Below are 12,328 nucleotides of genomic sequence, written 5' to 3' on the forward strand. Positions count from 1 at the left end.
GTGCTACAAAGTCCATGTTTAATTTTTTAAAATTATTTAATATGACTTTCTCTTCATATGAAACATGACACTTGACAGGTTTCAGAACTAATTATCCCATTATTGTAGGACTACGGGAATTACTCTTTGATTTTCAAAAGAGTTATATTTTTATTTTTTAATTAAAATTAATGATAATATAGAGAAATTTTAAGAAAAGAACTTAGAAAGTTATGAAATGTTAGAGTAGGAGAAATCTATAGTTCATGTAGAGTTACTCCCTTTCGTTTTATAAATGAGCACCTACAATTTGTAGAACGTAAGTGGTTTATTAGTAAATGGCAGAGTATGACAAGACCCTAGAGCATCTAACCCACATTCCTTGCTATTTTAGATGTGGTGTATTCATTTCCTTCACGAATAGACCACGAGATTGTATTTGTAAAAGCAGTAATAGACAGTGGGGAAGTCCAAGAAGTTTAAACACTGGGACCACAGAAGCAGATTCAGAATGAATTTTTTTTCTTGTTTTTTTAGTGTGTAAATTAATGTAACTTGAGATGGTGCATGTTAAGCATTAGCACAGTGCCTGTCTCTTGTTAGTAATACCTGCTTTTATTATTAATTATTCTCTTTATATTCCCAGTTTCAGCTAGGTGCCTAACATATAATAGTTGTTCAGCAAATATTTACTGGATTGAACTAGCTCTGAAATTTAAGCATTGGGTCAACAGCAAAGTAGTCACCCCATCAATATTTCTCCCACAGAAAGGGAGAATAGATGGAAGCCAGCCATCATACTTTCTTTTCTTATTCTAAACTTCCCATCCAGGCCCAGCAATAAAATAATCTTCCTGAATCCCAACAAGTTCGAGAATTTTTCAAATCACACTATTTGAAAATAGTTGGGTTTCCCTAATCTAATATGTCCCAGGGCCCCAAGGTCACCAAGCTTATATTAATGAAGTCTAGTTAAGATAAATGATTACACTTAGTAAACCAACTGCTTATGAGCTCATTGGGCTTTTTAAAATTTACTATCTGCACTTCATAGAGACAAAAGTATTTTGCTTTTGTAGGACACTCAACAGTCAAAGTAGTCTTTTAAAAAGCATAAATCAGATGCTATTATTGCACTGCTTCTAACCTCTAAAGGCTATCTATTGTAAAGAGATTAAATTTTCAACTACTTAGCCAGGCTCACAGGGACCATGGGCTCTGGTCACTTACTACATCTTTCCCTGACCTTCATGGGGTTCGAGGCACAGTTGTCTTTTTCAGTCCCTCAGATGCAACAAGCTCTACTTCTTGCTCTCCCAGCTTTAGATTGGCTAATCCTTCTACCCAGACCAATTCCCCTCTGATCATTAAGGTCTCGGTTCAAACGCCACCACTACTATCTTGACCAAAGAGACCTGCCTCCTCAGTGCCTCTCCGTCCCATTTTCCAGTCGTATTTCTGTCGCTGTACAAAATTTATTTACATGTTTACTCTGTCTTCCTCCACCACTGGACATTTGCTTAAGAGCAAGGACTTTGTAATTTTTTGCTCACCACTGAATCTTCCAAGGCTCGCAGCAAACACTGGCACATAGAAGGTGTGTAGGAAATGTGTATCTAATAAATGAATAAATATGTGAATGAAAAAAAACTGAAACACTAACACGAGAATATTCTCCTTTCAAAAGAATAATGAAAAATAATTTCATTCAATAAGAGTCATTCTTAGTTACTGATACATGACTTAGTAGTTCCCAATCAATTTAAAATGTTCCATTATTTTCTGATACTTCACAAGTCATTAATTAAATGTTGCTCACATTTAAGGCCAATCTGTGAGACATTATGAACTTGTCTACTCTAAAGTTCCAGCATTAACTCAGGCGGGGCTTCACCAAGTACTGATCCTGTGACCTTGGCCTCTCATTGCCTCAGTTTTCTCATTTGTAACATGGGTATAATAATAGGCTTATTTCATAGGCCTATGAGGAAAACCTCATATATATATATGTGTGTGTGTGTGTTTCTATATATATGTATTTAAACAGTGTCTTAGAATAGTGTCTGGCACATGATAAGCATTACAGAGTATTGACTGCTGCTACTAGTACTGTTATTATGAGAACTAACTGTTGAGAATAATCCTTCATATACTGGTTTATTCCACTGAAGATAAAGAAAACTAATAGAATGTTAGAAATCAGATTAAACACAGAAAGCCAATAAAATATACCAAGACAGAAGATGAGAGTGTAAAAGCATAGAAGAAAAAAATGGTTTTTGTTTTTCTTATTCTTTTTCTTTTTTAAAGAAGGAAAGAGCCTAGAAATAGGACAAAAACTATTCATTGGCTATACTGACATGGGGATCGCTGGTGACCTTCATAAGTAAAATTTCAGGACAGTGGGCAGTGAGATTACGGTGAGAGAAGTCAGATGGATGGAAATTATAGAGTAAATGGGACGTGAGGAAATGGAAACAATATATGAAGATAACAATTTTGAAAAGTTCAGACATGAATTGGCTAAAGAAGATATGCAGGGATTAGGGGAGGAGGGAGGCTTTCATGTTACACATATAGTTTTTAACATTTTAAGTTGGAGTTACTAGTCTAGAATGAGGTTGAACTTTGGCAAGAATCATTCATAAGGAGTAGATGGGCTGTAGAAAATGCAGGGCTGTGAAGTACTTGAGAAGATGAGGGAAAATGAAATGCTGTCTGTAGTGCACATGGCCTTTTAACTTTAACTCCTGTAGTAAAAGGGAATACAAAGATCAACGCAAATGCTAATGAATTAATGGATTTGGCAGTGGACTATTTACTGACCTCTGTGTTCTTAATGAGCTATGAAGCACCTCACCAGCTCAGAGTGAAGGAAGTAGAGAGGATGGAGGTTAAGTAAAGCTTCTAAGAAAATAGTCCTTAAGGAGAATTAGAAAGAGCTTACTGTAAGTCAGAGCAATATTTCCAGTCTTGAAAATCCATTTGAAGCTGGTGATTATTAATTTATTGGAATACCAATTTGCCCTGCCACATGATTTTTCTCCAGCTACCTGGATGTAAGTTACACAGAGGCAGAAGAGAGTGAGAGATAACAATGGAGGGAAAATACAATTAGTATTTTTTTTTGACCTTTTTCCACTTCCCCGCTCCAACTCTGGGGAGCCTTCACGGACATGGCTGCCCTCCCAGCCTCCAGCAGCACTCTGTTATCAAAGAATTCAAAGAAATGGAACATAGGTTTCCAACTTATTAATTTAGCAAAATCAAAAATTATATATAATGTCTTCCGTTGGCAAAGATTTTTGCAATATAATTTGGTTCCATCTTTTGACAAGTAATTTGGCAATGTCTAGCAAGATAAAAATGTTAATAGCTTTTTACACATTAATTCTAATTCTGGAAGCTTATGCCAATAAATAATTTATAATCCAGAAAATTATTATATAAAGATGCTCATTGTCATGTCATTTGTAATAACAAAAAATTGGAAACACCTTTAATTGTTAACAATAGGAAAACAGTTTAGGGAATATCCACTTAGTAGAAAGTTACACTTTACAGTTACTATATTATAATTACAAGATGATGGAGCAAAATAGAATAATGCTTAATAAAGAAAGAATGAAGAAAGTTGACCTACAATTGTGTCTTCCTTATGACAGTAATTATGTAAACATATAAATATTTATTAAAACTTAAAACCAAAATAAAATTTTAAAAGCTCTGTACCAGTAATGGGGATTTTATGATTGTTTCAAAATATTTTTTAACATAACTCTTATAATTTTGTTTTTTCTACTCCTTTTCTTAAGAATTTCTGATTATTACCTCATTTTTCATTCCATAGTTTCAAATAAAGTCAGCAATTTTATCATCAGAGAAGATTAGACTTATTTGACAGTTCATAATTCCAAGTTATTTGGTATAAAAAGACCATATACACTTGTAGGTGCTTTCAAAATAATATTTCGAGAATTTTTTTTTTTTGCTTAGTCTTTCCTAGTATGGAGATTCAGCAAACTACCTAAAATTGCTAGCCATTCTTTTTTCATTTTTCTCATTTTATTCATTTATCTTGCCCTTCACAGAAATGATAACAAATGAGTCTGCAGTTGCATCTGCCAATTTCTTAAATCCTCTATTATCCACATTATGAAATCATACTTATATGAATGCTTCCAGTATTTTCAGAGCTCTTTAGTTATTATACTTGAGCATTCTGTATGAAGTATCTTATGTAAGTGTAAAATTTAGACTCAACTTCTGGAAGCTTTTGATTTCTTAGTTCAAAAGTGAGAGATCCTTAGTTCAGCCATATGATTAACAATTACTTGTATAGTAAGAAGCTCCTAAATTATTGTTTTATGGATACCTGGCAGTTTTCTTGCCATTTCTCAGAGGTTCTCTATTAAACACATTCTCTCTCTTTCTTTCTCTCTCTCTCTCTCTCTCTCTCTCTCTCTCTCTCTCTCTCTCTCTCTCTCTCACATATTGTGATTAAAAGCACAGACTTTAGCATTATGAAGTCTAAGGTTCAATTTCCAGTTCTGTAGTTTCTGGGCCACTTCACTTTAGGCAAGTAACCTAATGTCTCTGAACCTTGTTATTTTCATCTGTAAAATGGAGATTACAATTATATCATCAGAACATCCGTAATGATTTTAGAGTTTCAGAGTCAGGTACAAGCAGGCACTCAGTAAATGGCTAGTGCTTTTATTACTTTATTATTATTTAGGTCTTGGTTTTCCTTGAGTCTGTGAGCCCCCATAATGAAATGTAATTTCCAGTAGATTGAGTAATACCTATTTTCACCAAAAATTTTAACTGAGTTCATTACTTTCTGTGCAACCCAGATTAGTTTTCTGCCTTTTTTTCTGTGCCGTCTGTAGGTGTTCAATAGATTTATTTAATAAATGTATGAATGCATGAACATGTAGATGAATTTTTAAATGCTTCTTTTTGAGAAGGTAGAACAAATGTGACACAGTAGAACAGATAAGAAAATAGTCCATGGAAAAAATGGCAAAGTCACATATGTGCCCAGGGCCAGCCTAAGGAGAATTGCTTTTTTTTTTTTTTTTTTTAAGGAAAAATGTGTTGAATGGCTTATTTTAATTATTTTTAAAAGTTAAGTACAGGGACTTCCCTGGCGGTCCAGTGGTTAAGACTTCACCTTCCAATGCAGGGGGTGTGGGTTCAATCCCTAGTCGGGGAGCTATGGTCCCACATGCCTCACAGCCAAGAAACCAAAACATAAAACAGAAGCAGTATTGTAACAAATTCAATAAAGACTTTAAAAAGTGGTCCACATCCCAAAAAAAAAAAGTTAAGTACAAAAATTTGCTGATGATTTACATATTTAGCACCAATAAAATAATGTGAGATTAGCTGTACTAAAACAGAATGTTGAGCTACATTCACATTAAGTGACATTATATAGTCTAAATTTATGGAAAACTTCTGAAATGGCTGGTAAAAAGTAAGATGGTGAGTGACCTTTGAGCAGAAAAAGACAGAAAGAGAAATGGCCTTTTCTACATTCTATTGTGCCTCTAAGTAAAATGCTTGGTAATCTAGCTACAAAGCAATATGTCATTTGGCTTTAGGCACCTACTGTGATTTACCTTGTGAGGATCAGATTTTGCCATGGAGAGGATTTGTAAAAGTATCACACATTCCAGTACCATTGACAACCACAGCTACCAAAAACTCTAATTTAACTTGATGAACCTAATGTCAGATGATAGTCTCATTTCTTGTGGGTGTTTTCAGAAAAGGTGGGTAGGAAATGTATAAAAGTGAATACTTTATTGACTGAAATAACAATTCATCATTTTGAAAACATAAAATACATTAAAGTTGTTATAGCATCATGCATTAATATTTCACTGTACTTTAGACATCGCCTACAATCAATGTTTTCTGCCCTTTGAAACAGAATCTTGCTTGTGGTATGCATTAATCATATAAAAGATTAAACACTGAAAAGAAATTCAGCCTTTAAGGACAATTTGCTTTGATTTATTCAGTGGGTTCTTCCAAAAAGTTAATACAAGAATTATTGCTTGTTGAATTGGAGTTACAAATTCTTTCAGAGTTACTTAGTATTTTCTGTAATATCAGTATCAAGGAAGGTAAAGCAAATTTACATATTCATTAGGAAATACAGGCACATAATCATAAAACAAGAAAACACAGCGTTTTTATAGACTTTATTTTTTAGAAGTGTTTTAATTTTACAGAAAAATTGAGAAGATAGTATAAAGTGTTTCCATATACACTATACCCATTTCCCTCTATGATGATCCACTTATATTAGTATGTTACATTGTTACAATCAATTAACAAATACTGATACATTATCATTTACTATAGTCCATACATTAGTCCAGTTCCTTAGTTTTTACCTAATGTCCTTTTTCTATTCCAGGATTTCATCCAAAACATCACATTACATTTAGTTGCCATGTTTCCTTAGGCTCCTCTTGGGTTTGATAGCTTCTCAGATTTTCCTTGGATGACCTTGACAATTTTGAGTAGTTAGGGTTTTGTAGGCTGCCCACTACTAGAATTTGTTTGATGCATTTTTCATGATAATATTGGGATTATGTGTTTTGGGGAGGAAGACCACAGAGTAGAAGGGTTATTTTGTCAGATCACATCAAGTGTACAAAGTATGAATATGCATTATGAATGCTGAGGTCGACTTTGATCACCAGGCTGAGGTAGTGTTTTTCAGGTTTCTCCATCGTAAGATTACTGTTTTCCCTTTTTCATACTGTACTTTTTTGGAAGGAAGTCAATATGCTCAGCCCACAACTAAGGAATAGGGAGTTATGCTTAAGATGGAGTACTACATAAACTATTTGGAATTCCTTTGCACTGGAGATTTATCTATTCTCCTGCATTTATGTATCCAATTATTTATTTATATCAGAAGAACTCATGGATTTTTATTTTATACTTTGGGTTATAATCTAATTCTACTTTAGTTACTTTGTTCCTCAAATTGCTCTAGTCCTGACCCTTGTGAACTCTTTTCAGTTGGCTCTTGTGCCACTCTGAGGTATCCCCATCCTGTATTTTTTTTTGGAACTTCCTTACTTTCTGACACTATAAGATGGTCTTGTATATAAATCTTGTATATTTACTGCCCTAGTCCTAGAATCAGCTATTTCTTCAAAGATAACTAGGTCTTTTTAGTGGAGAACGGTATTAGACAGCAGGATCTGGGTGTGGGGTGTGCTAATTGCTGCTCGGATGTCATTGCTTCTAGATCTTCTCAGCTGACAGAGCAAAGAGATAATATGTGTGTACATTACCCATGTATACGCACATACCTATAAGTATCTCTCTACATAGCCATGTGTATTAAGGTAATATGAAGCAATATTAAGCTAAACATGAATGTATATTGATGTTTCCAACTTTAATCTGTTACCACATAGATCATCTTAGCCTCATCTCTTGCTTATCTTTAAATTTCAACTCCAGCAAAACACTTGGCTTTTAGAGGTATGAAAATCAAATTGTAGCAACTTTGGGAAGCCACATCATCTAGTAGAATAATTCTTAAAGGGCAAGGTGTATATCATCAAATTTTAATTTACAGTCAGCAGTACTTTTTAACATCAAAAGGCCTCCAGACCTCTTCTTCTAAGAAGATGAAGTAGCCCATTTCTCCCAGGTTCTCCCACTTAAAACTAAAACCCTGAACATAACAACAAACAAACATAGGAAGACGCTGAAAGGTGGAAATGAGAAGGCAGACTTAACTAGGGACTTTGGGACTTGAGGAATAACATGGTGATGAGTCCCCTGTGTTTCCTGTTGCTTCCCATACATCCTGGAGAGGGTATTACAGGCACCCCCAATCAATAACCACCAACAGAACAACAGACAAAAAAGCTTCAGAAAAAAACACAAAACCCTGTTCCCCCTAGCCAAAGTATGAGGAAAGTGGTTGCTAAAGACAGAAGACCATTTGGGCAATAATATACACACTACTCGAGCCAAGTGCCAGTGGAATATACACACTACTCGAGCCAAGTGCCAGTGGAATATTGCACCCATCCCCTATGTCCTGTCGTTTCAGTTGGGCCAAGGTAGGATTTGATCTTCCACACCACCCCACTCCTGCCCTCCAGAAGACCAGCACTCTGATTCCCCACCAGGGTTGTTTCAGTGTGGTCCAGTGGTGAGCTGAGCCTCCACCCCTTTCCATTAGCAAACAGACTTTAAAAGGTGGTGCCTGGGCTTCCCTGGTGGCGCAGTGGTTGAGAATCTGCCTGCCAATGCAGAGGACACAGGTTCGAGCCCTGGTCTGGGAAGATCCCACATGCCACGGAGCAGCTGGGCCCGTGAGCCACAGCTACTGAGCCTGCGCTCCGCAACAAGAGAGGCCACAATAGTGAGAGGCCCGCGCACCACGATGAAGAGTGGCACCCACTCGCCGCAACTAGAGAAAGCCCTTGCACAGAAAGGAAGACCCAACACAGCCAAATAAATAAATAAATTTACTTATTTAAAAAAAAAAAAAAGTGGTGCCAGACAGGCTTGTTAACACTGGGCTGCCCTCACACAGTCGTGGGGTCCAATGGTGGGACTTAGCGTCCATCTCTCCCTGACATCAATAAGAATAGGATGTTACAGGTTGGCGGGAGTAGGCACCCCACTAACCCCCAACACATGATGTCAGTGAGACCCAATGGGGTGCTGAATCCCCATAACCATCCTGAGGCAGTAAGACAGAATGAGGTGGCACGAGCAGGGCTAGTTGTCAGTTCTCTTCCTCTTACCCTGGTGTCAGTGGGGCCAGCAGGTAGCTGACCCTCTACCCACACCCGGCATCAACAAGAAGGAATGAAGTGGGAGGAAGGACAGCAAACACTTCACTTCTCCCCTCCCCTGTGTCAAGAAATCTACTGGGGAGATGAACTTCCACTCCTACTAAAAGGCAACACAATGATATTAATGTTCCCACTTTTGGGGGGAAGGTGTCAGAAGGGCCAATAGGATAGCTGAACTTCTACTTGATCTGTCTGCAGTGAGACAATGTAAGTGCCCACTTTTGCTGGGGTATTGTCAGTAGGGCCCAATGGAAATCTGTACGTAACCCCCCAGTCCTCATACTATGCCTCAAATAGGATGACTTCCTTCTAAAAAGTAATAATAAAATTAAATGGGTTACAGAGTCACATAATAACTCACAATGTTTAGAATACAATGGAAAAATACTCATGACACCAAGAACCAGGAAATCACAGAATAAATGAGAAAAGACAATAAACATCCACCAACACTGAGATAAAACATCTATTGAAATGATCAGACAAGGATTTTAAGTAAGCTGTCACATAAATGCTTCAATTAGCAATTATGTGTTCCTTGACAGAAATGGGAAAAATAGAAAATGTAAACAAAGAACTAGAAGCTATAACAATAAAAACAAATGAGAACAGTAGAACTGAAAAATACAACAATCAAAAAACTTTGCTCAAGAATAGAGTGGAGGGCTTCCCTGGTGGCGCTGTGGTTGAGAGTCCGCCTGCGGATGCAGGGGACACGGGTTCGTGCCCCGGTCCGGGAGGATCCCACATGCCGCGGAGCGGCTGGGCCTGTGAGCCATGGCCGCTGAGCCTGCGTGTCCGGAGCCTGTGCTCCGCAATGGGAGAGGCCACAACAGTGAGAGGCCTGCGTACCGCAAAAAAAAAAAAAAGAATAGAGTGGAGATTACAAAGCATAGAATCATGAACTTAGAAGAGATCAATACAATGTACCAAATGTACAGAGAAAAATAGACTGAGGGGTAAAGATGGGAGAAAGAACAGGATCTCAAGAACCTGTAAACAGTAACAAAAGCACTAACATTCATATCATCAAAGTTCCAGAATGAAAAAAGAGAGCAAGTAGGACTGACAAAGTATTCAAAGAAATCATGGCTAAAAAGTTCCCAATTTTTTAGAAGACATAAACACAAATTCAAGAATCTGAACAAACCCAAAGAGGAAAAATGCAAAGATATCCTTGCCAAGACGTGTCATAACTAAACTTCTGAAAAGTAGAGACAAAAAAAATCTTGAAAGTGGACAGGAAGAAACGATGCATTACTTATTGAGAAACACCAATTCCAATGACAGCATATTTCTTGTCTAAAACCCTGGAGTCAGAAGCATTGACATAACATTTTTCAAGTGCTAAAAGAAAAGAACTCTCAGCCACAAATTCACACTTTTTATATCCACTTTCTTGTTTGACTTACGTTAATGGACTACTGACTCATCTTTCTATATCTGGGACTGCCATCACCCTTCTCCAAAAATCTAGTCACAGTATTTCCAGAGTGATCTTTCTGAAAATGAAACAAATTTTTCTTATAAAAATGCCTGATTGTGTTGTATGAAACTTTTCTCTCCTCTAAGTTACCAGTTAAAATCCTTCAATGGATTCCCATCTTTCTTGGAGTAAAATCTCACATCCAAACTCTCTTTGTCCTTTTGGGCTGCTGTAAGATTATGGTGCAGGTTGGGTGGCTCATAAACAACAGGCATTTTTTTCTCACAGTTCTGGAGGCTGCAAGTTCAAGATAGGGTGCCAGTATGGTCAGATGAGGGCCCTCTTCTGAGTCACAGACTTCTCATTGTAACCTCACATGGCAGAAGAGCTTAGGGAGCTCTGTGGGGTCTCTTTTATAAGAGCACTAATACCTTTATCATTTCCCAAAGGCCCCACCTACTAATACTATCACCTCTGGAAATTAAGATTTCAACGTATAAATTTGGAGGGGAACACAAAGACTAGACCATAGCACTTAGTATACATACATGGACCATTCATGGTCTGGCTTCTACCACCCTCTCCATTGTCTTCTTTTCTTACACTCCAGTGAGCATTTCTTTCTTTTTATTTTTTTTTTTTTTTTTGCGGTATGCGGGCCTCTCCCTGTTGTGGCCTCTCCCGTTGCGGAGCACAGGCTCTGGACGCGCAGGCTCAGCGGCCATGGCTCACGGGCCCAGCCGCTCCGCGGCATGTGGGATCTTCCCGGACCGGGGCACGAACCCGTGTCCCCAGCATCGGCAGGCGGACTCTCAACCACTGCGCCACCAGGGAAGCCCCAGTGACATTTCTTATACTGATTATGAATGGAACTCCTTTCTGGACCGATCCTTAACCATTCATTTTCTGGCAAACATGAATTTATCTTCTCTTTTCCTCAAAAATTCACCCTTCCTTCATGTTACATATCCATTTCAATTGCCTTCTACAGGAAGCCCTACTGATATCCCCCATATACTACTGTCCACAGCATGAATTAAGGTCTTACCGTGTCTTCCTATATCACTCTATAATAATTTTTACGGTAACTATGGATTTTCTTATTTGAGTGTCACAATACATTGACTTCTAGGTGGCACGATAATGATTTTAGTAACAGTAACACTGGTGCCCAGTTTAACCCATGGCATACTTTAGGTGTTCAATAAATGCTTGTTGAATGAGTTAATGAATGAATGAATGGATGGTCAGTTTGAAATCTTAATCATGTTACTTTTCAAAAATCTGTTAAAAAGATACCCACAGTTTTCCAGAAGATTAGGGACTTAGGATCTTCAACTTGATTTAATAGAGGAAATTTTTACTCATACATCATGCTTAAATACCTCAAAGTAAAACCGTTAACCCAGGAATTTAAGGTTACCCATTTGGACTTGCAAGCCAATAATTAATACCTCCTGCCCCGACTGTATTAGATGGTTTCAATGCTCCACTCATATCTCCCCAACACTCATCATTCCAGTATATGCTGATAGACTCATGTTACCACCTGCAATTATCCACCTTAGGGCAGGCCAGAAATGTACAGGAGTTAATGTATCTGGGTGTAGCTTTCAACCAAGGACAGAGGGGACTGGAAGATAAGTACTTCAAGTTTCTCACCAATTCTTGGGATAACTGAGACATGTTCTATAGAGTTTCACAGAACTCCCCTGAAGTACTGGCAGCAGTTTCCTGCAGGAGTAATTTATTCAGTAATGCACCTCTGTTGGCTTCCTTCCATGCCTCCATTCTCAATTCCCACTCCACTTCTGAGTCTTCTGGAAGCACCTCCCAGATGAACAGTTTGCATTCAAATTATTGCCTCAGGTTCTGCTTCTAGGGGAATTCAATTTATAGCCTCCTAACAATCCAGTGCTCCTTACAGAGCCATCACTGGTACAAGTACCGAGGCATGGCACATTATGTATCACCCCTCCTAAATCCTAATATTTTTAAACCGATAGGAAAGAGCATGACCTTGAAGAGAAAAATCATTTATATGAGAATAGCCAATGGATAAAGGGAAGGA

This window comes from Mesoplodon densirostris, chromosome 7, assembly GCF_025265405.1.
Source record: "Mesoplodon densirostris isolate mMesDen1 chromosome 7, mMesDen1 primary haplotype, whole genome shotgun sequence".
Classification (NCBI taxonomy): domain Eukaryota; kingdom Metazoa; phylum Chordata; class Mammalia; order Artiodactyla; family Ziphiidae; genus Mesoplodon; species Mesoplodon densirostris.